The 27,570-nt window shown below is 38.1% G+C and overlaps 1 protein-coding gene and 1 long non-coding RNA gene across 24 annotated transcripts in view; one reads left to right on the top strand and one right to left on the bottom strand.

The window, feature by feature from the left end:
* Positions 1–27,570, bottom strand: part of dlg1 (MAGUK family member discs large 1) — a 516,408-nt gene that overhangs the window by 36,793 nt on the left and 452,045 nt on the right. The window lies entirely within an intron of this gene.
* LOC147657054 (uncharacterized) lies at positions 21,007–22,883 on the top strand. The gene is made up of 3 exons (XR_015293184.1): positions 21,007–21,175; positions 21,272–21,398; positions 22,373–22,883. It is a non-coding gene; the product is annotated as an uncharacterized LOC147657054 (long non-coding RNA).

Genomic DNA, 27,570 nt, shown 5'->3' with positions numbered 1-27,570 from the left:
TTGATTTTCACTTTCGCTTCATATCGGTTCTTCTATTATTTTTCATATTACTTCAAAAAATTATTTCGATGGTGTGAATTTGTTAAAATTCTCAAGAAAATTCAAACTGCACTCCTCTTCGACTCGTCTCGCAAAATTACACCAGTGCACGAATATTTATGAGGAGTAATCGTTTCTCCTTTATGCTTCAAATTTCGCAAAATTAATTTCTTTTTGTCACACACACATATTCAAGATGCATCTCTCTTCAATTTATCTCGCGAGTTACACCAGCGCACGAATATTTTAAGAGCAACTTTACCGTCCCTCTTTCATGCCTCAAATTTTTCCTTCAAAATTAATTTCCCTTTTTAAAAATAATAACAATAATTCCTCCCCGATCCGAAGGAAAATTCCATTCAATTCTCAATTAACGACAACGATATTTCTACCTCGTTAAAACACCCACTTCGATTAATCTTCCGATAATTTCACTCGAAAACAAACCGAAAAAAAAAAAAAAACAAAGAAAAAAGAAAAAAATAATGCAAAGAATATAGAAACACACAGAGAAGATAAGAAACGCCTCGAAACGCCGTTACGTTCACTCGATAATAATATTCTACCTTTGCGCGTTACAGATCGCTTCTTGCACCACGATTCAAGGCACACGTTTCTCATCTCGCGACGAAACGAACGCTCGATTCCTCCCTCGGCGCGAGAAACTCTCACAGAGCCTATTGCAAAGTTTCGATGGATCGCCGTGGACGAGGATACACCCGGCACTAACTTGCACGCGAGAACCTTTGGACAAGATGCACACGCATCAGGGGAGGGGTGCTACGTTCGAGGTTTCACCCCTCGTGCAAAGGAAGGGGGAGAGAGAGAGAATATTCGTTCCAGCATTGTGAACCCTCTCCCTTCTGGTTTCCACCCTCGGTGGAGAGGCGCAGCCCTACGACGGCACGGATCTTTCCTACCACGACGACGAGAGTTACGGCCTTTGCAGTAAAAAAACCTGATATTTTGCACAGGGTTTCGTTTCAATACCGTCGTCGATTTCAAGCGGAGTCGAAAGTCGCGACGTCGCTTGATGGACACGTGATGGACAATTCCGCAGTTTGGTGGGATTTTTGAAATCCCTTCGAATTTTCGAAACTGGTTATCGAGAATTGATTAATTAGAAATGTGAGAACGCGATATCGTGATTCAAAGGATTTTTTGAAATTTCTCTTCTCTTTCAAGCGGGGATACTAAAAATACCATTAGTTTTAATATTAAAGCTCGACTTGTTGGGGAAAAATGGGGAAAGGGTTATTACGGGACACGGTTAATTTGATTATGATGCAGAAAATAGAAATTCGTTTAACACTTTCGCGCCTAGTGACGCAAATGTATGCGTCATGGGCATCTTCTATCTATCTCTTACATCTTACATCGTATGAATCATTGATTATTTTGAAAGAAACTTGGAGCCGAGGGAAAAATCGTCGAGAAGTAAAGAGATAAAATGCTCGAACAATTTTAAATATAATCTTCCCTCTCTCGTGCGTATATCTAATTGCAGATTAGGATGCTTTTCCATTGTTAAAAATACTCACTCAAATTCAACGAAAAGAATTCTCATCCGTTTCCCTTCCCGGATATTAAAAATCGGATCGTCAACTCCTTGAAAAACGAGAGTGAGAACATTAGAATTCGAAAGTCATAAATATTATCAATAACTAAAGTAACTAACTAAAAACGAAATTACACGATCGATCGATGTTGCAACGACGATAAAGGAATATTTATACGTTACGAAGAAGATGAGATATAACGAGAGCAAGGCAACAATGAAATCGAGTTTTTTCTTTTCTTTTTTTTTTTTCGACAAGACAATCGACCACGAAACCGGAATAAAAGCATCGATCGTTGGGATTGTAACGACTGGGAGGCAGCAGTAATACGGTCGCCATTCGAATGCTAAATACACGAAGGCGAAGGAACGGTGTGCCGTTAACCTCGGCGTCACGTATAAAACGCCACGAAGTCATAACGGTTACGGGGACCTTTTCCACCTTGTAGAAGTGGAATAAATTCCGCTTCGAAGAGCTGCCAAGGGTTTTCACCGCGGTAGCCCTTTTTATCTCGGGGAAACAGGAACCGCCTATCTTGTTCTGCCAGCTGCTTTCGCCATTGCGTTGGAAAATCGATCTGTGCCTGGTTACACATATTTTCACGATTTTTGTTATCTGTAAATAACGTACGAACGAACGTTGGTCGATGAAAATTGGGAAAATTAAGTTCTTATCAAGATTCGCGCTGTGGGATAATAATTATTATCACGTTTGTCACAAGCTTTGAAACCGTGAAACAGTCAAATTGCCAATACAAACAGGCGAAACAGGGAGTGACAGAACGGGCTCCTCTATTTTGCTCTCCTCTTCTATCAAGATCATTGTATTGTTTGGTAAATTAATTAGCTTCGTGCGAATCGATCAACTATTGTGAATATTATTGGAAATAAAAATTACATACATTGGAAGCACGATTGCCAGCCGGATGTATTAATAATAACGATAGATTTATTTTGTTTAATATTATTATCAAGCTTAGATCTCAAGCTTGAAACGAGATTGATCTTGAGAATTAGATTCAATGGTATTAAATCGAGCATTCAAAGAAAATACCGAAAGAAAAGTGAAATATCTGAACGATCGAATTCTAAACCATAACCGTGTCCAGAAAAAGGAAAACAAATCGGCTGGTTGCACAGTGTTCTCTTACGATTCGAACGCTGGTCATAGAAGAGCGGTGCGATCGAAAACATGTAAATCTTGGGTGTAAGTACTGGCGCGCACACTGTCGTCGCGCAGCATGCCAGACATTGTTAACCGCGGACAAAGCCGTACAACTGGTTCCCTGGAATACCAGGCGGAGAGGACGCGTTCCAAGACTCGTTCGAGCCTCGTAGCGCCACGGTGGCGCGTCGAAAAACGATCGAAACGACCGTCCAAGGTCTGCACCACGACCTCCACCACGTAATTTTCAACCTCGTTTAATTGGGCAGGAATTCAACGCCCCTTTCTTCCTTTTTTCCCTTTCTTCCTTTTCTTTTTTATTTTAATTCTCGGTCCCCCATCGTTGTTATGCGTCGCGTGACGAATATAGAATTTCGCGGACGGGTACGCGAAGCTTATACTGGATTGTTCGAGGAGGATTCTCGTGATACGATGTTCTAATTAATTATTAAAATTTCTTGAAAGATTCGATCTCGGGTTATAAACGGGAGCTTAAAATGAAATTGGAACGAATTCTAAGTTGATTTTTATCGTAGATTACATTCCACGTGTTTTTTAAATTAATACTTCAGTTTGCAACATTCGTTCGAAACTGTATTCCACGAATATAGTTACTAACGAGTTAATTTTATTTCGATATAGCTATTCGAATAAATAATTAATACAATAAGTAAGAACAGAAATCGAAGAAAGAAATTTATGCTATGATAATTTCCTTCCTCTCTTGGGACAGTTTCCTAAATTCATCTAGCGTTCCATTTTTTAAATTCATTTTTAAAAAATTTACACGCCTGTGACATTCGATCCAATTATCCTCAATCCTTTTAGATTTTACGTCTACTTCGCCACACATATCATTTTCCTAATCGTAAGAGGAAAAACTTACTGCTCGTTCCAAACATTTTCCTATACCCAACTCCTACATCGAGCCAAACCTCTGTCCTAAACTTTTATTTAAAAATTTTCCTCGGGAACGATTCCCTTTGTCGCGAATTTTCCTAGCCGCGAGAAACTTCCTTAAACGATTTTAAACGCGCGGCGTTGAAGTCCCGAGGGGACGTTTCTCGCCTCATCTACAATTCAAATTGCATTGATACATTGAAATTTTGAAATCCAGTTGGCCAAACTTTGGCGGGTATCGCCGCGAGCGATCGAAACTCGCCGCCGCGGACAAATTCACACCCTTGGCTGTTATTTTTGTTTCGGCCGGTAATTAACGCTCAACGGAAACACCGGCTTTTCCGGAAGAGATGGACGAGTTACAACGCGGCCCACCCTGTATTATTTCTCGTCCGGACGACAACTGCATTTTCATCTCCGTTGTCGAGGGGACAGAGTACAGTTTCATCCTGGATGATTTACATTCTCGGCGATAAAATTTAGTTGGAACTCTATTGTGAAATGGAATAATTGGCGAACGAATTGCCAGCTTTTTTCCTTTTTCTTTTTTTTTTTTTTGTGACAAATTAAGTAGATTTTTTTGAATGTGCGAATTTTCTGAGAAAATTTAATTAAAATATATTTGTTGATATATTAGATTTTGATTGTTCACGTTTCGTGAAATATTTGAAAATGGTAGGAAAATTTAATTCGACAGAAAGGTGGAAAATTTAATAATGTTGACTTGGGATTTATTAAGGTAAAAATGAATTTCGATTTGTTTAAAGATGATCGGAATACTTTGCCAATGTTTAATTACGGGCAAAGTAATGAAATTTTTATTATCAATTAATCCGTAAAAGAAATTATTAAATCGACGTGATAATCGCGATCGATCACCCATTATTATTATTATTATTTAAATTCTCTCTTAAAACGTTAATAGTTCCAATTGTAAAGCGTTTCGGAGTGTAATTTAAATAAATATAACGTTCATTTGAATATTAAAATCAGGGGAAAAGAGAGTGAATAAAAAGTGGAACTGCGAGGAGTTAAATTTACTTAAACGGTATAGCAGAAATTTTTAACCTCGTTTCAAACTCAGATAATCCACCATCATTGCGATAAATTTAATATTCATGACACGCGTAACAGTGTGAATATTAATCGCTACATGCGATTTTTCCCTTAATTCGTGCAACATTTTCTCAATATATCGAAACATTAATCCTTGTTAAAATAAAATAAAATCAATTCTCTCATTCATGGATTTAATTAGAAACGAAATCGATCGAAGATTTCGAAGAATGTAGAAATATCCTTGCAAACAAAAAAGAAAAAAAAATTCTAGTTGGCCACATTAATTCATTATGCGTGAATTTCAATTCAAAGACGAAAATTACAGGAATCGAAAGCATCCCCTTGTTGGGAAGTCACGAACTTCTGCCACCATGAAAATTCGTCTACTCGTGTGAATTCACTCCGTCCACCCAGCTAGAGGAATTTAATTATTAGTTTCACAGCTTAGTTCCAGCATTCTTGTTGCACCCTTGATTCATGTTTATGTATGCATGTCTAATGCAATTTTCGATATATACATATATTGTCGAAACGTAACGCTTTCCTGTAATTTCTTATCCTGCTTTTCTTTCTTTTTTTCTAGTATGCTTTTATCGATATATGGAGAATTTTACTTGCTGTTTTGAACATAACTCAACCCTTTCACTGTATACATAAAATATATTTTCTTTTGGTGAAGCAGAAAAATTATGCTTCCGCCATTAATAATGAATAATTAATAAAGAAATTTTCCATTATCTTAAAATAATTTCAATTATTATCAAGTGTATGTAATTTGATTGATTTTGATCGAAAAAAGATCAAAGAATTTCTAATAGATACCAACGTAACAAAATTTAAATTTCTTTTACAGATGTCTCTCAGGCAATCGAGAAACGACCATCGTCGACGTGCAAACCAAAAATACAGCCACTGAATCGTTTGTTTCGTTAAAGGATGGTTTCAACCCCAGCTTATTTCCAATTAGTTACGCATGATCCAAAGAACAAGCCAGAAAACACGTCCCCTGCTTCTGATGGGTCGAACGAACAAACCGATGCTCGCAAATTAATTGGCAATTTCGTGTTGCTTGCCATTCCAATTACTTGCCAACCGTTTATCATACTCTAATAATACAAACAATCGATAATTGTTCGGCCCATCAGCGGCTGTCAGATCATTATGTCGGCCGGGATCATTTCCACGATACTTAAAACACACTTGCGGCTATACGGTAACAACGATAACGAGAACGATATTAATTAATTGCAGCTGATCGTTAATTTGATATGGCATGCTCGTCGCGTGCCACGATTCATGGATGCTGAATATACATCGAATCGATGCTCGTTCCACGTTTCCAATTACATCTCCCTTTAGAATTTTTATAAATTACACGAAATAACGTGGTGAAGTGTTATTTTTCGATAAATTTTACGATTGATGAATTCCAAAAAAAAAAAAAAAAAAAAAAAATGATGCGAGTATATCTTTTCTTTTATCCATATTATCGTTAAATTAAAGAGCTCTCCTCGATTAACTCGAAAGAAACGAAGCTAGAAATAATATCAATCTTTTTTATAATCAGAATTGTTGTAATAACGAATGGTTTTCAAAATTAAATATTTCACTTCACCATAAATCTTCTTCGTCGCGTTGAAATTATATTTTCGACGATAATTTTATTTTCAAATTCTATTTTTAAATCGATCAAAAATACTTGTATATAGAATTTATTCATCTCACGTATCAATTTTTCACAGTTGTTTCCCCAAGATCTCGACCCGTGCTCGATCCTGCGTTCGTTTCTCACGGTCTGGACGCTGTCGAGCGAGCGCTTTTAAAAACGCTTCCATCACGAATGTCGCTTTTCTTTGTGTATCAATTTGATCCGAGAGGCGGACAGGGTGTCCCCTCAATGGAGAACCGACGAATTTATCTCGTGCCTGTTCCCTGTCAATTAATAAAGTCCCGTGTGGATCCGACGTCCGGCAATTCGGACGTCGTCTCTCCCCTTTCGTTTCGTATGACAGAAAATTATATTAAACCGACGTTGCACACGTTTCCTGTGCGCGTTGTTTTCGTGGCAGATGATCGAAACGCGTTTTAATTGTTCGTGACAGCGATTCCCCTCCATTGATTTATCCAACTTCGACGATAATCGAGTGTTCTTGGTAAGTTTGTCGTTATAGTTCGGTTATTTTAACTCGTTAAATCGTTTCGCGAGGGGGAAAACGTGAATATTTGTCAATTTTAAAAATTTTTAAAAGTATGTATAAATAGATATTTTTTTTTATTAAAATTCGTATCACTCGTGAAACGATTTCAAACGATTAATTCATATCGATTAGTTTTAATTATTTTTCAAATTCATTTCGAGGATCAACGTTGGAATCAAAGTTGGATACGAAGAGCAAATTGAACTGTGATTAGCAGAGACTGGAACATATACGTTATTCACGCCGTTTTTGCCGAGGAGTTAAACTAGATCTTTCACTAATGGCCAAGATGTCTAATTACAAGAAGGAAGCGATAAATTAGAAACATTCCCGGATAATCGTCAAGATGTCATTTCGCTGCTTCTAACTTCTGATTACTAGGATTAGTTTGAGCCAAGATTTCCAGTCCTCGTCTTAAACTCTTTTTTCTTGGCACTTCTAATTACATATCTATCGAGCTTAACAGCGACGAACGTTAAATTCCGTGAACGCGTGTGAAATTCGTTCCATGAGAAGTATTATCATACTTCAAATTTTAAGACAAAAGGTAAAATATTCTTAAAAATATATACATATATGACAGATCTTGTCCATTAAAATTTTTGTGTAAACGACTTATAGAAATTTTCATAGCAGAAGAAGAAGAAATAGAAGAAGAAACGAACAAAATTTTAATCCTACAGAGATTCGCTCTTTTGATATAAAAAAAAAAACGCGAGAAGAAGTTAAAAATTTTGTCATCAAATCTACTCAGGATATGGAGAAATTTATGCCATTGAAGTCCCTTTTTCATTTATCCCGATATCTCAATCCGTTGCCGAGATACAAGGACTCAAAGTTTTCATAGCGTAAGCCCAGTAATTATGAATGGGCCAGTGACCTATATATTTTTTCCTGGAAATGCGTACTAGCTCCTTCCAGGAATCGCGTCTGTCGCTCGTCTCGAGTTGACATAGATCAGTGAGATAAGGTGCGAGCGAGAGATCCGAGTAAGCGACAAGAAGGGAGATAGTAAACGATTAAAAATTACCGTTCTCTTTACACGACGATATCTCGGGAACCGGAAGTCGTATCGAGATAAATAAAAAAGCGTTTTAAAGGGCAAGGTCCCGCGCTTCCAACGATCGCTCACCCGTTGACCGGAAGTGATTATCTTCGGAGTTATAGCGGTTCGAATTTTTCCTAATTTTAATTGGGTTTAATAGGGCTAAAGGTAAATGATCGAGAATTGTCTTTCCTTTATTCGACGATATCTCTGGAACCGGAAGTCGTATCGAGATAAATAAAAAAGCGTTTTAAAGGGCAAGGTCTCGCGCTTCCAACGATCGCTGATCCGTTGACCGGAAGTCATTATCTTCGGAGTTATAGCGGTTTAAAGTTTTCCTAATTTTTAATAGGATTTAATCGAGTTTTAGGGTAAATTATGCAACAAATATGTTTATTTTTAAAAGAACATTGTTCACAACGATGGTATATTGGAGATTCTAAATTGATTTGAAAAATCCTTTGGTTGAATCTTTATTTAATCGACTCGACGGTTTAAATCGCAGCAAAGGGATACCGGAAAAATATATTTTAAATTATAATATGTTAAAATATACAATATAGAAATACAGATTCAATAAAATTTCCCAAAACAGACGAATTTCAAACTTTGAATGGAAAATCAAAGGGAAACAAAAATTACGACTCATGGTAAGCTATTCTCTATACCTACATAAAAATTCCCTGTTTGACTATTGAAAAACTTTCAAAATGAATTCACCGGGTGGACCATCGGGGGCGAAAGAAAGAACGTGAAAAGGATGGAAGAGGGTCAAGGAAAAGGTGAAATAAGATTTGAAGGGGGAAATGGTCTGCAGAAGGAATATTACTTGTTTTCCAAATTCCTAAAGTCCAGTGTGCTTCGAAAAGTGGCCGTTTCCCTCCGGCCGCAAATCGTTTCCGAATCTTCTCAAGAGATTTCGAGGATACGGAATGTGCGCATGACTTCACGTGCTTGGAAAATGGCCCAACTTCCTCCACTTTTCCAATTTTCCGTGAAAGGGAATAAATTCTCGCTCGAGAGAGAGGACACGTTCCGAAAATTCTTCGGTGTAAATTTTCCGATAGATTCGATCAACGAGATTGGTTTTGGTTTGTTGCACAAAATTATATATGAACAGTATTAATTCTGATTCTTTAATTGACCAGATACATCGTTTGATTGTACGTATATCGTTTATATTTTTGGTTTTCATAAGATGTACGTAATAATGTTAGAATTAAAATATTATTAGGAGAACAAAATAATATTAATTCATTAATTTTGAATTATTCATACAAAATTCGACTTTAAGAAGTGAATCTAAACTTTTGACAAATCATAACGAAATAAAGAAGATTCAAAAATTTTAAATAAAAATCAAAGATCATCGAGGGAATGATATTTGGATTCCTTACCTAACATCGTTGAAAAGGTTGCATCTTTAATATAACTTTCGCGCGAAAGAAAATCACCAGCACTTACCTGTAACATAAAAATCAAACAAAGTGATTAGATATAATTGTTCATATAAAAAAGGAATTTTATTTTTCAGGGTATAATGATCAGCAAATCTATTTCTTTTGACACGAGTCTGAAAGGGATTTGAACGAATGAACTCGAATCGTTTTGTTATTCCTGTTGGTCGTAATCAGCGATGAGAAATCGATCGAACGTGTTCCAATTAGCCAACTTTCGTTGGCCCTATTAATTCCGATAAATGGAGATATTTACTGGCGAAAAGTAATGCAAATTTCCTATCTACGTACTCGAATCGAATTAATCATCGCGGCTAATTTAAATAAAACTAACAATTTATTATATTTTTAACTTATAAGGATCGACGTTCGATTATTATTTCTGCAAAATTTTATTTGTAAATTTCTTCTTTCTTTCGATTTCTGACTTTATTTATATTCATGGTTATATTCTAATAGCGATAATGAGCAATCCTTGCAAAGAGTTTTTAATTTAATTTCGAGAAAAGAAAAAAGAAAAACAGGGAATCCTAACATCAATTTCCAATGCTCGAATAAAGCTCGTTGATTCTGCGAAATTAAAACAATTCACGGATAAACGAAACGTTGTCCGGCCGATCGAACGACATCAAAGGATGGAAGAGATACGATTGCCAATGAATTTTCCGATTCGTCCATCGACACACAGAAGAACGCCTTTGGGACACGTGTAATTTCGATTCGAATGGGGCGCGCAATTAATATCGAGCCACGGTTAAATCAGCGTCGAGCGCGAATTAATGTTAATTTTATTCATTTCATTCCTGACTCGGCCTCCATGCAAATATCGTGTAACATTCGTGTCACGGATTTTGCTGCATCTGCCTGGCCGACGACGAGCTTGAAGAATACATCTCCTCGTTTTTCTTTCCCATTCTTCTTCTTCTTTTTTTTTCTTTCTTTCTTTCTTTCTTTTTTTTTCCTTCTCTCACGCTCGTCCGTCTTGTTTATTTATGACTCGAATGCGAAATGAATGGAGCCCTTGATGTGAATTTATTCGCCGTTCGCGGTGTACAATTCCGTGCTTATGCGAGGATAAAACGTTCCCGGCTGTAAATAAATACGCGCGCTTCGAAAAGTAGCAACGAGTTTGAAGAATCGAGGAATCATCAGGAAAAGGGTGTTTAGTTATTGTTTTTAATTTATTAACGGATACGATGGATCTTTCAACTTTCAAAGATACTCGAAGAGATCTACTACTATGATAAATTTCTCGCCGATAGTTTCGATAGTTTTATCTCTAATCAAAAGATAATTCACGTGTTTTCGAAAATCACGAGAAGTGTTTCCAGATTATTTTCAAGTCACAGCCACAAATCTACTCAAGTTAATTTCACAGAGAGGAAAAGTTGGCAAAAATTTGCATTTCAACGATACCAAGGAAGAACGTTTGCCGCGTGATTCTTGGGGCCAGAGTTTACTGTGAAGTTAGTATTTTATTTCAGTCTGTGCGAATAGTCGAAATGCACAAAACATAAGAATGATAATTTTACGTAAAAATACAACAAATAGAAAATATGTTATTAGCCGATCGGAGGGTATTTATCATGAATTTTTAGAAAAGAAAAGCTTTGAAAACCAAAATCTTTTGTTATTCGATCTCGCGAGAGATGGTAGACCGTGATTAGGGGTTGGAATCCCTAATTAAAATAGTTATAAAGGTCCGGATAAACGAGGGTGGCTCGGCCAACGGAAACGTAAAGGAAAGATAATTGGTTCCAACCTAGGGGGAATTTAATTATAATTGTCTGCTCACGTTAAACCGTGTGTAGGTGGATCAAACGCATACAGGATATCGAGTTGATTGAATCTTAAAGAAGGACGCAGCTAATTTGCCTGCCACCTCTTCTTTCCTTTCGTTATCGGCTAACGATGATCAAATTACACCTTTCCATCCATCAATTTTTAATATCAGATTAATCCACACGAAATTAATCGAATCCCGTAACGTAATTTTCCTTCGATTAATTTTAACTTGTCTTAATCCAATCTTTGTTTCTCTTTCTCTCTCCACGCTACACTTCCAAGCGCGAGAATAGGCAGGAATCCAACAACAAAACGTTTATCAACATTCGTGAATAAATCGTGACACACGGATGGAACACGACACGAATCCGAGTGGAGGCACGAAGTCGAGGAAAAACACGTGGCACGAAAGAAATCCCGGTTTATTTTCATAAGGGCGGCCGTGGAGGTGGAGAGGGAAAGTCGCGGTGTAAAGGTAAACAAGGCGTCGCGAATAGAAATCTCTCCCGACGACGACGAACGCCTGTTTTCGCTCCCCGTGCAAATATCCGTGGCTGAGCAATGAAAAAGCCGATGCCACGAGAGATGTCGCAGCCTCTCATAAGACGACCCTTCTTTCGGGGGCGCGGAACCTTCCTTAATATCGGTGGAAGAGGAAGCCTTTTGTCGGCGTGATGACGGTCCAACTGTCAAAACGAGTGGCACGAAATGGAGGGGGAGGTTTATATACCTCTGCAACTTTTCTTTGTTTCGTTCTCGAGTTTTTTTTGGATGGAAAGATGAAGGTAAGGAAAGGTGGTGAGTATCGGTGACGGAGGAATTTTCTCATAAAATTTAATATTTCCTCGACTTTTTTTTTTTGATAGTAGATGGACGGATATATTTTTGTTGTTTTATTAAAATCGATGGCTTCGAAAAAATCCAAGTGAAAATAATTGGGCTGCAAACGAGAGATTGATTAATAGATTTCGTTTGTACAAACTTGAATTAATATCCTCGATCTGCAATTATTAAAAATATGGAAAATACGGTAAAGAATTTCAAGTAGCAAAGACACGTAAAAAGTCGATTAAAAAACTTTCGAAAAACTTCCATGCCTTTGTAGAGGCATTCGAAGCATAGCAAAGCAACTTTTGAAACTCGTCCAAAGTTGAATTTAATACCGTTTTAATAATTTAGTTGAAAATTTTAGGATTTCACCCGACGATACATTTTAAGCAACGCTTAATGATTTTATTTAGGCAAACTGATATCCATTATTCATTGAACCAATTCGAAGCTGGAACGTACTACGAAGGTCGACGATAAAAACTCGCTCTCACAGCTATAATATAAATGCGATTTTTAATTACGTTCTCGATGATTGGCTCCGCTCGCTGAATAAAACAGGTGCATTTCGAATTGCGCAATTTCGTCGACAGCTTGTTTACCACCCTGTTTGCAGAAAGAACTCGTCACCCATCGATCGATCTCGATTATCGTAGATTGTCGTTGAAAAAGCGACGACGATAAATTTCACGAAAGTCGAATTTTCCCGATTTTTTAATAAACGAAACAGACACGCGAATATGGGTAATTTAATAATGGACGTGCACTCGATTTTTTGATGCTCTCACGGATGGATAAAACGTCAAATTGCGAACGATGTGAAAAGATAAATTGTACACCCACCATATTATAATTGTAAACTTGGGAAGCATTGACAGCACTAATTAGCACGGACAAAGGTATATTGTTATATAATTGGAATGGAAATAATCGAGTAAGAACGTAAAAGCTTGGTAATAGTTAATTTCCTGCTTTTTTTAATTTATATCGATAAACCGATTACCTTGAAAATAAATTAATTGCACGATTACTTCGTAATTTTAGATTTTATTAATGCCATTTACATAATATATTTATTACGTAAATAATTAATACGTATTTTAAAAAAAAAAGAAAAGAGGAAGAATAATAATTGTACGGATTTCCATTAATATGCAATTAAAAAAATATAGAAATATGAAGCGACGATAAAATATTCGAAAGCAAACAGCGGATAGTTTTATCGTATCGCGCGCGACAAATGTTTGAAACGAAAATCTGCCAAAACGTGTTTCCCCCGAATTTTTACGTTTCCTTTCGAAACGTATGCGGATGTTCCGGATAAACTCGATAACGCTTTGTTCCTTTAAAAAAAAAAATGAATATGCAAAACGTGAATTCATCTTGGTATCGACGTTTCCGACAATAAAAAAACACACACAAATTTCAGTCCATGTTTCACGATATCTGTCGTAAGTGGAGCAAGCCAGTACGTATTTCCTGTTTCCAGCGAAGGTAACAAAAAGCGGTAAAAGGAAGTCGACAGCTTTCCTATAACTTCTTTTTACCTTACAGATACCCAACCAGAGTAGCACGCTCGTTAAAGGTAACAAGTAAAAATTCCGCAATAATGCTTGGAACGAGAATACCTCTGCAAATTCTAGTTCTAATAACCGATTAATAAGAGACAATGGATTAAACAGCTGTGGACGTTGGACTACAGGCGTGTTATAGGCCAGGCAATTCGATGAATGTGTTAAAATTAAATTAAGTATGATAATTTCCATTCTTCCACGACTTTGAAACGTAACTCTCTGAGAACAGTGTATAATTTTTTTCACGCGCCATTAGAGCGAGAAACGAAAATATTCATAAATATTCATGAAAGAAGGAGAAAATATTTAAATTATTTTTTCAGACCTTGGTTACCTCTGTCATTATCTGATCGGGTATGGAGGGACGTTCTGTCGATCGAACGCAGCTATGCGACAGTTATAATTTTCCCGGAAGAGACTGCTCGGATCGCGGGTTCGCGATGGCCACTTCCGTTCGGCAAATATCAACGTAGTTTCGCTTGTTTGCACGGTTTTCGGTTCGTTACCAGACGAGATTATCCACGACATTATTCAGGATGTGGACATTACGTCCCTGATGGAATATCCAAGGAAGGAACGCGTCCTTGTTTGCCGCATGAATTTTCCAACCGGTCCGCGACATTCCTCTCTTTTATATTTATATATCGAGGATACGACTCGTTTGATGATAAATTGACCAATTCGATTTCGTATGTAACGAGAATCTTTCACTTTTTCAAATCGATTGGGAAACGTTTTTAAATCAAAGCGATCGGTAGCGAGGGGATCGAGTGCATCGCGAGTTCAAGTTCAAATATTGACAGACACGAAGTATTTTTCGAAACAAAGAGAAAGTGTTTTTTTTTTTTTTAAATACACTGGAATTTAACTGGAACAGGTTTGAACTGCGAAAGAGTACATATTTTCATAATTATCGATGAAAAAAACACACGGTTACCCTTCATTTCACAGATGATCTTTAATCCATTTTCAACTTTTTATTATTCGAATAACAGAATAATATTTTAGTCCGTTAATCAACTCTGTTTCCATTCACTCATAGATAATTATAGCATCAGTTCGCTTAAATTGAGACGTTAAAAATAAAATTTCGCTCCAATTATTCCCAAATTTTCATTCCAGTGCAACGAAGAAAAAAAACTCTGCTCGCAGCAGTTTTCGAAACAACGTCGTGAATCGTCGTAATTTCGACTGAAACCCTTCTTCGTCGCCTGGATGCCGATCTTGGACCACGATGCTTAACCTTCGACGAGCGAATACGCGCGGACGTAGTCGTAGTTCACGTTCCGGGACCGTGTTATTACCGTTAACGATGCCACGAAAACACAACCGAGCTCGTAAACGAGCAACGTATGCAAACGCCGCCGTGTCGTTAGCAACGCTTCGTAAAACGAGGATCGTGAGTCCTCGTTAATGCCGAATACTTATGCCTCTTAGTATCAATGGGGAGGAAGGGAGGACCCTCTCCTGGCTATTTCCTATTTCGCGTCGTTATTCTTCGAAGGGAAGAAACTTGGACTCTCGAGTTGTACAGGATGGATCGTGCGAAGAGAATTTGATTCCTTTATATTGTTTATATAGGTAAAATTTGTAGAAAAATATGGTAACGTTGTATACGAGCACGATTTGAAGCACGAGATTAGCTATTAAATTTTAATGCGACTCTACGCTGGGTTGACAAACATTGCTATAAATTATTTAACTCTTCACCGTTTAATCTTACTTTTCTGTCTCGTGTATCTTTAAATTGCATATACGAACGAGTTGTTGTTCTGATAAATGTTCAATATGTCTTTTCAGAAGAGAAGAAGACACGCAAATTCGTTCGACAAATGAAAGTTATTCTAGATTTGATTAATCTGTGTTATTTTAATTTCGTAGCCAATTATTCAATATGTGTAGGATAGAATTCGAACGGAACTTTTTCTTTCTCTATCGAAGGAGTGTTGCTTGGTTATTACACAAGGCTTAGGGAAACAAGATCATTTTGAAGATTGGGAAGAGGTGGCCGTCTCCCCGGAGCTTTAGTAAACTGTTACCAGGCTAATCCTAATAACACGTGAGGAGAACGTTGAATCACGACTTAGGACAGGATCTCTTCGAAACGTATTAGATCTTAATAAGAACGTTTAATTCACGTGGCACGTTATGCACCTCTATATTATCTCAACAATTTACTTCTTGCGATAGGCTCACGAGGTTGTATGTACATTTTTCAATCAGATATTTCTTCGAAGAGAATAAGCAATTAATCAATCCGAATTATAAACACTGTGATCTATAAAACAATGCTCTATAAATATCGTTAACAGCGGATCGATAGAGAGATCTACTAGAGATCATCGACTAGACTGTCGATGTTGCAACGATATATATTTTTCGATGGTGGAAAATATCGTGGCGTTCCGATTATTACGATTATCGGCTGCCAGATCGAAATCAACGGAAGTTGAGAACGATACCTGGGTTCGTAATCAAGGCCTCGATTTTTGCGCAATCGACATAAAGGAATCGAGTCACGATATAACACGGCAAGCACGTATCGAATAAAATATCTCTTGTTGCCCAAATAACTACTCTATCTTTTTTTTTTTTTTTTTAAAGAGATTAATCTCATCATTTATTATTCCTCCTAATAATAAATAATTTATTGGTTTGGATTAAATAGTTTTTCAACGAACTTGAGAGATATCATTAGATCGGGCAGTTATCAAATTTCTCGCAATACATAAAAGAAAAAAGAAATGATAAAACGTTTGTATATAGTATCGTTTATATATTTCTGCTCGCGAAATGCACTTTAGCCACGTAGGAAATTATCACGGACGTAATTCTCGATTTCTTTTTTTCCTTGTAATCCTTCGAATCGAACGTTTACACGTTCGATTTCCACGCGGAGGTCGTGTTATTACGCCGAACGACGTGATCATTGTTGAAATTATTGCGAATCATGCTTCGCATTAACGCGAATATCGGTGATCGCCACTCGTAACGACCTTTCGTTGCATCGTGACGTTTATATTTTTCGAGGCTTATCGATTATCGATATATACTCGCATATATAAAAGTTTTTCCTTTTTTTCTTTCTTTTTTTTCCTTAATAAATCGAATCGGAACAAGTTTGTGCCATCGAATGGCAAAATCGAAAAGGAAGAAAAAGAAAAAGAGCTAATTTATTTTCCACATATATCGTATATTTGTATTGAAAATGGATGCACCTCGAGTGGAAGTTTTTAATCAATAAATAGCTGGATCAAATATTAAACTTGGCAAATGGTTGAAATTTATTCGACAGCCGTTACCGTAAAAATGAATCATTTTATTTGCTGTTATGAACTATAAACCGCAAAATTAATGTCAGAAAAATATCGATAAATTATTGGTTATTTGGCCACAATTCTATTTCATTCGAGGTTGGAACTTTTAAAATATATTTTTAAAATTATATTTTTCGTAATTAACTACGAACAAACATTTTTTTTTCAAATAATATCGAAATATATATATATATATACATATTTTACAAGATCGATCGAATTTCCCTCTTGGAATTTGAAAAATAATAATCCTAACACCAAAAATGCATGTTTTATGAAAACAGTGCAAGTTTTTAATCAAAGAAAAACTTACTCATCCCCTTCTCGAAACTTCCAAATTCTCCAAACTTTATTAAATATCTCCTGGCAAACAGAGAGTCTCGTAAAAGTTTTTATATTCCAAAACGCCGATTGATCTTTTTCCGGAATTCGTCTCATCGCGTCCTTGTTATTTCCTAACCAGCTCGACCATTAAAGGAACTTTCGAATGATATAGTGTACCCTAGAGCGAAAGATTTCTATGACCCAGTTCGGGTATTCAGAAGTATCGTCGCATCCAAGAGGGGCAAACTTTTTGCAGCAAAGTTTCGACCGTTTCGTTCGAAATATCTTCCGATTTACGACTCATCCACGAAGGTCACGGTCGAAAAGTATCAAATAAATTGCCGAATTGAAAAAAACTCCCACACGAAAACACTGCGCAAGATTTATTAATCTTCTCACGAAGCAAAAGAGGAGAATTATTTTCTTTTTTTTTTTTATCGTATCGTGGAGAGAAAAACCGATTCGAAAAACCCCTTCCATTTCGAAAGAACTTTCGTCCTTTATTTCTACTCTCGTGAAGTGCACTCGCCAAGTTAAGCAAGGAATCCAAAGTGAAACGGAAGGCTCGTTTCGCGATTCTTCGCTTCGAGAGTAAACCAGCCGCATCCAGAAATTTCAATCGCGGGGAAAATGCAACCGACTTATGTAAATTTGCACGATGTCCGCCGCGGAGAGTGTTTACCCTAGGAGGCTCGTGCAACCAGGCTATCTCGAGAACGCATCTCATACGAGCATATTGCTCGAGAAAGTGAGGCGATATTGACGGTTGTGGTGCATCGACCAAACTGTCTCCTCTTCTTCTTCCCGCTTTTTATCGTCGAACGCCGAGTACTCTTCCAAGAAATAGTTATCAACCACTGCTGTTTGATTATCAATTATCCTTTTTTTAAATAAAAATCTTGCCAAAGTATTTCCTCTTTCCTCCAAGAGAGGAAATCCTTACGTTTATCTAATTTTTATACAATTTTCTTTCTGTTTATACGAATAATTTCGGTAAAATTGTTGAGATCATCGATCTCCCCTCGTCACGATTCTCGTGACAGTGGTCCTTTCACAAGATCCAACATCGTCATCACCATGCAGCAATCACTGGTGGTAGCCAGTTTTGCGGTCACAATTATCGGACGAAATATCACGATATTTCGCAAGCCCGGGAGCAGTTGTGTGGAGATTGCAGGCCAGTTTCACGGACACAAAGGAGAATTTACAGGAACGGAGACGTCTTTTCAACATCCCGGCTGTTATCGCACGTCGTTGTTCGCGTAAAATCTCGTCCACGATCTCCTCTTTCTTTTACAATTCTTCCTTTTTCTGCAATTTTTCCGCGAAAGGATTTTTTTTTTTTTTTTTTTTTTGTTTCTGATGTTGGTTCTACAACACCACGAATGAAAGCTGGATATCTAACCGTATTGGAATTTGTTTCAGAGATGTTTCGTTCGTGAGAGAAGAAGGAAAATATCGATCGACATCATCGTTGGTTCGATAGAGTCGTTTTAATAAAATGAGAACCAAGTCTGGATTGTGCTGCCCTCTTCGGTTAAAATTTTCTACTTAATTTTTTCGGAAGAAATACGAGAGAAAATGAAATTCTGGAGAAAAGGTAAGACGCATATTTAATTTTAATTTTACTTTCTCCAATTTTTAAATATCGTTCGAACAATTTAAAATAAAAATCAGCTCGCGCGTGAACGATTTTCTAATTTCTACGATTTATCTTCGCGATAAAAAGTTATCAAAGTGATGAGATATATATATATATATATTTCAAAGCGACGAGAAAAAGTTTAAAATTCACTGTTACAGATGAATTCTCCCCAAGTTGCAGAGGGAGGGAATTTTTTGCATCCAAGAAAATATCCTCGAGAAGTTTCGTAGCGAGATGTGATGGCCGCCCTTACTTTTCAATATTTCTCATCAACGATCGCATAAAGGGAGGAATATAAGAAACCGCGATTGCGAGAAAGCGTTGGGGCCGAGGAAGGCCATGGTTGATGGCCCTCCCATTCTCACGCGACGGGCCAACTTTTCTCGTATCAAAGACACGGAACTTTCTTATCGGTTCCTATCTCCTTCTGATTTCTACATCACGCTCGAGCGAACGTGTTAGAGCCACATCGAGATCCGTATTTAATCTGCCTGACAGATAGGCAAAGAAAAAATTTAAAAATTAATTTCAACATATTTCAATTATTTTTATAAAATAATTTACAATATGAACGAGTAAATTAATAGATTAAAATCGTAATAACAGTTTCTAAATAATTACAAGAAGAGATCACAATCAATCACATTTGAACGGAAGCCAACTCTTGCTCGCCATACAGGAATTCTTAGATTTCGTTCCTCCCCTATCAGAGAAGATGTTTAACGACATCAAGATCGTGGCCGAGACGAAGGAAAGAAAATCGTGGTTTCCAGTCGTCATCCTCGCGACCGCGAAAGAGGAAGCGTCGCACGCGATGCTATGCGGCCAGGGACGAGGGGAAGGGGCGGGAGGGTACGGCTAGACTCACAGTACACCGGCCCAACAATGTTGGCAACCGACCAATAATGTAAATCACGATGTCGGACGTGCGTGTCGCATGCAGCCGCTCGAAACACGCGAGCAACGAAAATCGCGTATTTTTCCCTCCTCCCCTGTTGTCAATCGCTTTTATCCGTCCAAACTCTACCCGATTCAAGGAACGAACGTTGCTGCCCCTCCACCGCGAGATGAACGATTTTTGTGGAATATCCGTGGAAAACGTTTCGAGGCAAGGAGAGATTAAAGATTTCAAAAGCGTGTTCAATTAAAGATTGAATAATAGGATTCTGAAGATTTCTTTGTGGAGAAATAAATAAATAGATAACAGTGAAAAATGAGGTAAGCGTCGAATAAATAAATGTTAGGTTGAAATAAAATTTTTCTTTCGGTCTAAAGAAATTGTCGAAGTTGTTGGATAGATTCATATTTCGTTACACGATTATTTTTGAACAAGAGCGTAACAGTGCAAACGTTTGAACGTTGCAAAATATTCCGTGACGAACGATAAAATATCGTACGTGTATCGGGAATTTTCGTCACGGATGTTCGATGTATAATATTACACGCTATAACGAGGAAACATTTCGAATGGAATTCGACTGTTCGTGGATAATACAAAAATTGCGCGCATTGTGACGTGATATAGAGTATTTTTTTGAATAATGATCATGACACTTGGGGAATAAATATTGGAAATCTGTTTTACATGCTCGTCTGGAATCGTCGTGCATCTATCTGTTTCATTGATATCATTTTATTGGAACGATAAAAATTTAGATTTCCAAAAGTTCGCGAGTAACGATTAAATCACATTGAAATCTTATCATCTTGTGTGTGAAATGTGATAAAAAAAAAAAGAAATTATCAAAATTTATCGGAATCTTCATTCCATAAATATTTACGTAGCAACTAAAAATTGAAGTATGACGAATATTGATTTTCGATAAGTACAGAAGAAAAATGGCTGCGTGCATACCGACGACAATATTTGCATCGAATGCATGTAAAAGAAAATCTGGATAGAAGCTGTTTCTTCTATTTTCTTTCTTGGAAGAATAGGAAGTCCAACCAATAACAAATCTAAAATTAATAAATCGATATTTTTCATTATATTCGAATCTTCCCGAATCGAAACATTCGAATATCTGGAAATGGATGAATCTAAAACAATTTAATCCTGCGTGCAAATCGAAGGATTCAACGCGTGTTTGCGGGATAATGGAATCTTCGTTTGAAGAAACCAATAAGTCAGTGTACCCGGCAACATTACGTTATTACGTGCGAGTAATAATCATTCGCGTGTTTCGTTATTCAGAAATATTCACGTACGTACACGTGTAAACAAAGAATCTCGAAAGGAAATGACCAAGTGATTTTACAAGCATGATACAGAGCCCATGACGTAAGTGTAAGACCTCGCAAAGTTATCATCGACTCCTCTAATTGACTTCCCACCAATTGCCATCATTTTTTCTCTTTTTCTTTTTCTTTTTTCAAGAATGCAAATCCATCACGCTCGTGATCATTCATACACAAGGATGGACGATGCATCTTGGGCGCTCGACGTTTCTCAAGTAACACGGATTTCTTAATAACAAAGAATTCTTCGATTGATGAAGCGAAAGGTAAACTCACATTTTCGATTTTTATAATATACTACATTTCTGGAAGGAATTAATTTCGTAATTTCTTATTATTTCTAATTCTTATCTCCATAACGATTCGAAGTAATTTTTCATACGACAAGTATACATTTGAATTGGTTGTTTTTCTCTCGACACGATTAATACAATTATCACTCGAAACGTGATACGATTAACAAGAGAGTAAATTTCACCTTGGTAAATTGCTCGACTCGATTGCCGGTGTTATTTCTTCTAAGCGACTTACCCGCAAGGTAAATCCAATTTCTTGAAATCCGGTGAAATCCGGAATAACGATTCCTTCGATAAAGTTAATCGCGATACGCGTAATAATCCCGATGACTGGCTGCCCAACTCAACTTGTGGAAATGGAAATCGCATCACCCATCGAACGCAGCCATTGGTAGTTCGATACACCGTTTCAAAATTCGTATCGACATCCCATTTCGTTGACACGCCTGTCGTAACTTTCCGCCAATTTCAAATTGCCACTTACGCGGCTGCTTCTAAACTCGCTCGCGGAACAACTTGGCCGATTTTTTCGTTCAAATTCACTTAACTTTCCCTTCGAGATTAATCAGAACTTTCGTAAACACCAAATCGAGGAACACGATGGAAACACGATATTCTCCGTCCGATTCGTTCAATTTTGCGTCGATTCATCTAATTTTCAAAACTGCTAAAATTTTGTCACGTAGAAAGAAAACATTCACTATCCAGATCATTGTTCGTTCCATTTTTAAAATTTTCACTATAGCTGCAATTTATAGAGAATCATCTCCAAAATTAATACACGTTCCTCGGGTACACTTTGCCTTACTCACGATTTCATAATTTGGAGAACTGGAGTCGTTGAGATTACTCGAAACTGGTCGTTTCGAGAAAATTGAAAGAAGGATTCGATACGGAGTATACATATAATAGCGATTTCGTTGCTAATTATACTTTCATTTCAGGCACGCTACTTGGAAAAAAACCTTGCTTCCACGATGGCGTATCATCGAGGAGGATCGGTACACACCGAGTCTCCTCGCCTCTTCAACGGTGCATCTCGCGTGCAAGGAGTGCAAGGCGACTTCCGCTCGGCCTCCGCAAATATTGACACCGTCGATCGGTGCAGGTGCACACACGTGAGGCTCTCCTCCACGGCACAACTGATGCCCGCTCGATTCGAGTGGCTTCTCCACTGGATATTAATGTGGGAAAACACTGTTCCCACTCACGAATGCCGAGTTGCATCGACGTTGTTGCTCCAGGATGCGTTTACAAAGATCGAATAAATCGGTATATCTCGTGGAAAGTTGAAAACGAAAAAAGAGCTATATATATTTTTGGGAGGATGACGATCATGTTTCTTGGATCATGTTGATCGATCAGGTATCTTCGTACGAATAATTCGTTTTAAACGAATTTTTATTCGAGAGAATAAATTGTACGATAATAAATCCACTATTAGATTATAGTAAATCCAGCGCGCAATTCAATTCAAACCGGTATCCAGGAGACGAGATCAGAAAGCAAGATGAAAGATCGATCAAGTAGGGTGTAACCTGAATTTAGCTTATCGAGCTTCTCAGAATCGCGCCACAGAACCGAAGAACTCGCACGAGCACCGACAAATCGAGATGCACTGTGATACACTGGTGATAAAACACATTCGACTTTCCACATTCGAATCGATCGGACAGTTAATCACGCGCCAAATTTCCACGCGTCTCTGTACACACGCGAACAAAGACGAGATTCACGCGGCATATATATCATACATAAACCCGCAACAATCGTGAATCAACGTTTTTTTTTTCAAATTCCACGACGAATTTCCACGCAAACTTTGTTGTATCACTCTGCTCGAGAGACGCAGAAGGAAGAGGCGTGTTCTTTCTTATCTCCTTCGATCTTATCGAGCGCGAAAAGCTTGAAGGCGATCGAAACGGAAAAGGGATTATCGCGGAGGGGGTGGAAGGAAGCGCGAGAACGGATCGTGGAATGCGTCGTAACGCGCGCGTTTCGAGCGAATAAGAAGGCTATTCGCTCTTACCACCTCGCCTGTTTTCCGACTCGCGCACAAACGCGCCTCTTAACCAGAGAAATCTGAAAGCGGGGAGGGAGAGGCGATTACGAATGCGATCCGCGTACACCACCACACTTCTCCCTTCGATTCACGGACAATCCTTTCCTTTTCTTTCCTTCTTCGCGAGATTTTCTCATTTCGCGGGAAATTCGATCGAGAGCTTCGTCGCGACTTGTCGGCTTAATTTCTTTGGGTTGGTAATTTTTTTTTGAGGTAAGGATAGCAGGAAGCAATCAAATTATTTCCCATGTTTAAAGCGCGAGGCTTTGTGCTTATTTACGATGTAAAATGTAATCTATTATCGAAATAAGAAGAGGGGAGAACAATTGAATCTGAATAGAAATGTTAGAGTAAAGTGAGAAGAAATTATTCAAAAATTTGTTCAACCGTAAGGTGTTAAATACGATGTCACGGTTCGCCAATACTGATGAAATTGCAATATGTAAAAGAAACGCGAGTCAAACGATCCATTCGTCCTAATACGTTTAATATCCATTTATTAGGTCGCGTGACGATCCAACGTTTCCTCGAACGTCAGACCAGATAAATATCTTCCCACAATAAATCGGCCGCGAATGGAAAAAAAGAAAAAAAAGGGAAAGACCGCAAATCGGACCCAAAGAACGAGGCAAGGCTGAAACAAAGGAGAGGCTTTATTACATTACTTCCGAGGCAAGAACTCATCGAAACCGTGTTGGAAAAATAAAAGTCACAAAAGAACTTTTTGCTTATTTACCGGCCAGACGATAGTCACGGGCGAACCATACCGGGGATCGATAACTTTCTACTGTCTTTCCGTTATAATAACGGTATATAAGCACAGCGGAGCTCGCTTATATATATATATATTTTCTCGGTATATCGATACTGTAAGAATAGCAGGAAGTCGAGAACCACGACGACGGTCAAATACGAAATACAACCTATCCGAGCATAAATACTTTAACGCCACATGATAAACATTCCAACGCGTTCCTTGAATCGCACGTAACGAAGAACACGTACGCGGCCGTTTCCCTTCCATCCTCGACCCTCCCCTCCCCTCCTTCTTCCGCTCGCAATTCCTCCGCTTTTCGTATAAAGATGAAGAAACCTTCCTATGATTCCTATGAGAGGAGAATGGATTTTTGGACGAGGGAGAAAATTTATTATTACAATTCAAGCAAGAGAATTGAGACGAAACGATTTTTATCGATTTGTTTCGAAATTTCGAACAATTCGTGAACATTGAAGAGGGAGAACATTTTCATAATTGTTGAATAGAATCGTACAGTATATAAAATAAATAAGAGTCGTAAACTAAGGATTAAAGCGATTATGATCGACACTTGATCGTGGAAACGGTGAATCAAGTGATAGTCGATGACTCATTTCTCTCCCCTCCCCCTTCCACCCCAATTTATGAACTCTCTAGACACTTTGGTTTTAATCAGCTACGTCACGAACTCGTCAATTACTCATCGTTTATAATAAAGGAAGAAGATAATGAACAAGCAACTACTTACGTACATACATTCTTATTGAAGAAGACAATCGAAAGCGATAATCGAGAATGCAAATATCGGCGCCATTTCCAAGGGCGAACGATCGAGATTCCAATCCAAGATTTTCATTGTTGAATCCAATTGTTTTATCATCAGAAAATCTCTTTTTTTTTTTTTTTTTTAAGAAAGAAAAGAAAAAAATCTCTTCTCTCTTGGAATTAATTCTTTTATTCCATCGACAAAACGACAAATTAAAATATACGTTCTAATAAAAAAAAAAAAAAAAAAAAAAAAAACATTTCATCCAACGTTTCGTTACAATTATCATAATTTCAATTTTCAAGAAGAATATCGTTCCACGGGAAGATTAAGGAGGATTAAAATTAGAAGATCCGGAACGACCGAACCCAAGACGAATGTTAACGGGAAGGCAGACGTTTAGAGGGACCATCTCCTCCACATTGGTGGAAACATTGTTCCTGTACCCGTTTCGCGCCACAATGTTGCACATTAATCGCATAACCGTTGGTTGCGCAACCGTGGCTTCCATTGTGCGAGTCGTAAGCGCGCAGACACGATCGACGATAATAATGATCTTTTGTCTTTCTTCGGCCAAAGGACGCGTTAACGACGCGCAACTTAGATGCCCGGCTAAAGATCCACGTGTCACGTTATTTGTTTCCTATTGTGCCGTAAATAACAGAACCGGATACGCGATGGCAATTCTCTCGCGTGGATAAAATCGGGCCTTGTAGAATATATATACCGGTTGGCCGGCTTCAACGTTATTCGATCATGTATCCCGTGACACGATTAACGTGCCTTCCAACAATATTCGTTGAGGAATTAAGCGGGGTGAAGATGTTTTAAAATTTTGCCGTTCTAAAAATTTTCAGGATCAGAATGATTAATTTAATCAAGTTTGAAAGAATTATTTTGTTCAAGACGCTCTTTTGCACAATTTCGTGCAAGGTTGCTCGCAAGTTGCACAACACACTCCTGAAACAAAGTTTCGCTGAATTTACAGGGGGTTTATTTCGTGGCAATGGCATATTCCGGTTCGCTGAACAAGCTGTCCAAGCACGGTTATGCTAAAGCCAAATCAGAATCTCCTTGCCTCTGACGAGGGTTAATTTCGTTATCCATCAAGTGTTTGTAGAGTCGTTGTCACGGGGATGAGCTACGTTCGAGGTGTGCTAGCCAACGAAAACAGGGTTGGACGAGACTTAACGTTTACCCACCCATCTCTCTGGGTGATTACAACGTATCAATCTATCGAGGATCGGACACCAACGTGAATATATACAAGGAATAATATTTCTCTTCGTGGTATTGTAAACAAATTGGCAAAACTCTTTCCTGTTTAATTTTCAATTGAGAATCTTCTTGAAAAGAGGGAATTGTTAATACAAATTTAAAACATTGAAATTGAAATTGATCGAAACACACGAATGGTTAATTAGTTTCACGACTCGAATTAATACGAATCGCATACGTGATAAACGAGCAACCAAACAAACAATCGTAGAACCGGTACAATCAAACGATTCAGCTTGTTCGAGCATACAATATCCTTTCGAGAACAAGTTTTCTTCGCGAAAGGGCAACTTTTACGATCACGCGCTTCAATTAACAGAGATTCGACGTAAAATTCGACGATGCCCAATAAGATCCTCTTCGGAAAGGGGATCAACTTCTTCTCTGGCGGGTAAACTTGTTTAATGAACGAACAAGATACGTCTGTCCACCGTCTGGCAAATCGTCGGCCACCTCTACGCGAATCAGCTCTCGGCTAGAACTCGACCAGCAACCAGATTTCGCTAACTTGGCGCGAATCGTAGCCGAATGGATCTTTTCATCCCTCCATCGTGTTCTACACTGCTATCTATGTACGTGTCGCACAGACCGCGGCCCGTGTCTCCCTCGAAACTGCGAGAAACTTATCTAACGTGATTTCGGTTTCACCAGAGAGAGAGAGAGAGAGAGAGAGAGAGAGAGAGAGAGAGAGAGAGAGAGAGAGAGAGCAGAGATCGGCGAGAATGGAGGAACAGTTATCTAGTCGTTTGTTGGACACGTGTACCAGCAGATAATGTTGATAGATCGTGGCGAGAAAGGTAAATAATATCGTTCTTTTATGTGGACATTCCTTTTTGTTTTGACCAATGTTTTTTATATATAGAAATATATTCGAATAATGATACGATTGACAATTAATTGGGAAAATAGAGATGAAAGAGAGAAAGAAAGGAGATAGAAAACTCGTATCAAGCGTGAGAAATTGTGAAGTTTTCATCGGTCGATGCACGCAACGTTGGGGAAGAGGAATGAGGGAATGACCACGATCCTTTGAAGTCCAGGCTGCTTTTCAGATTATATACCAAAGAGAGAGAGAGAGAGAATGTTTCAAACGAATTCTCTTTTCTCCAGTGACAAAACCAGAATAACGTTTAACAGGCGTGTTTATGGAGGAGGTGAGAGGCAAGGAGGGGAAGCTGTCTGCGGCAAAGTTCTCATTTTCTATCAAAAGGGCCGCAGGTGGTATCTGAACTCGTCTTCTAGCTGCCATTGACAGCCAGGATGATCCCTTTGTTTCTCG

Source organism: Apis florea, unplaced genomic scaffold (genome assembly GCF_048593485.1).
Source record: "Apis florea isolate Af1SG1 unplaced genomic scaffold, ASM4859348v1 contig_3326_pilon, whole genome shotgun sequence".
NCBI classification, from domain to species: Eukaryota; Metazoa; Arthropoda; class Insecta; order Hymenoptera; family Apidae; genus Apis; species Apis florea.
Note: the sequence above shows the minus strand (reverse complement) of the source record. Positions and strands in the feature narration are given on the sequence as shown.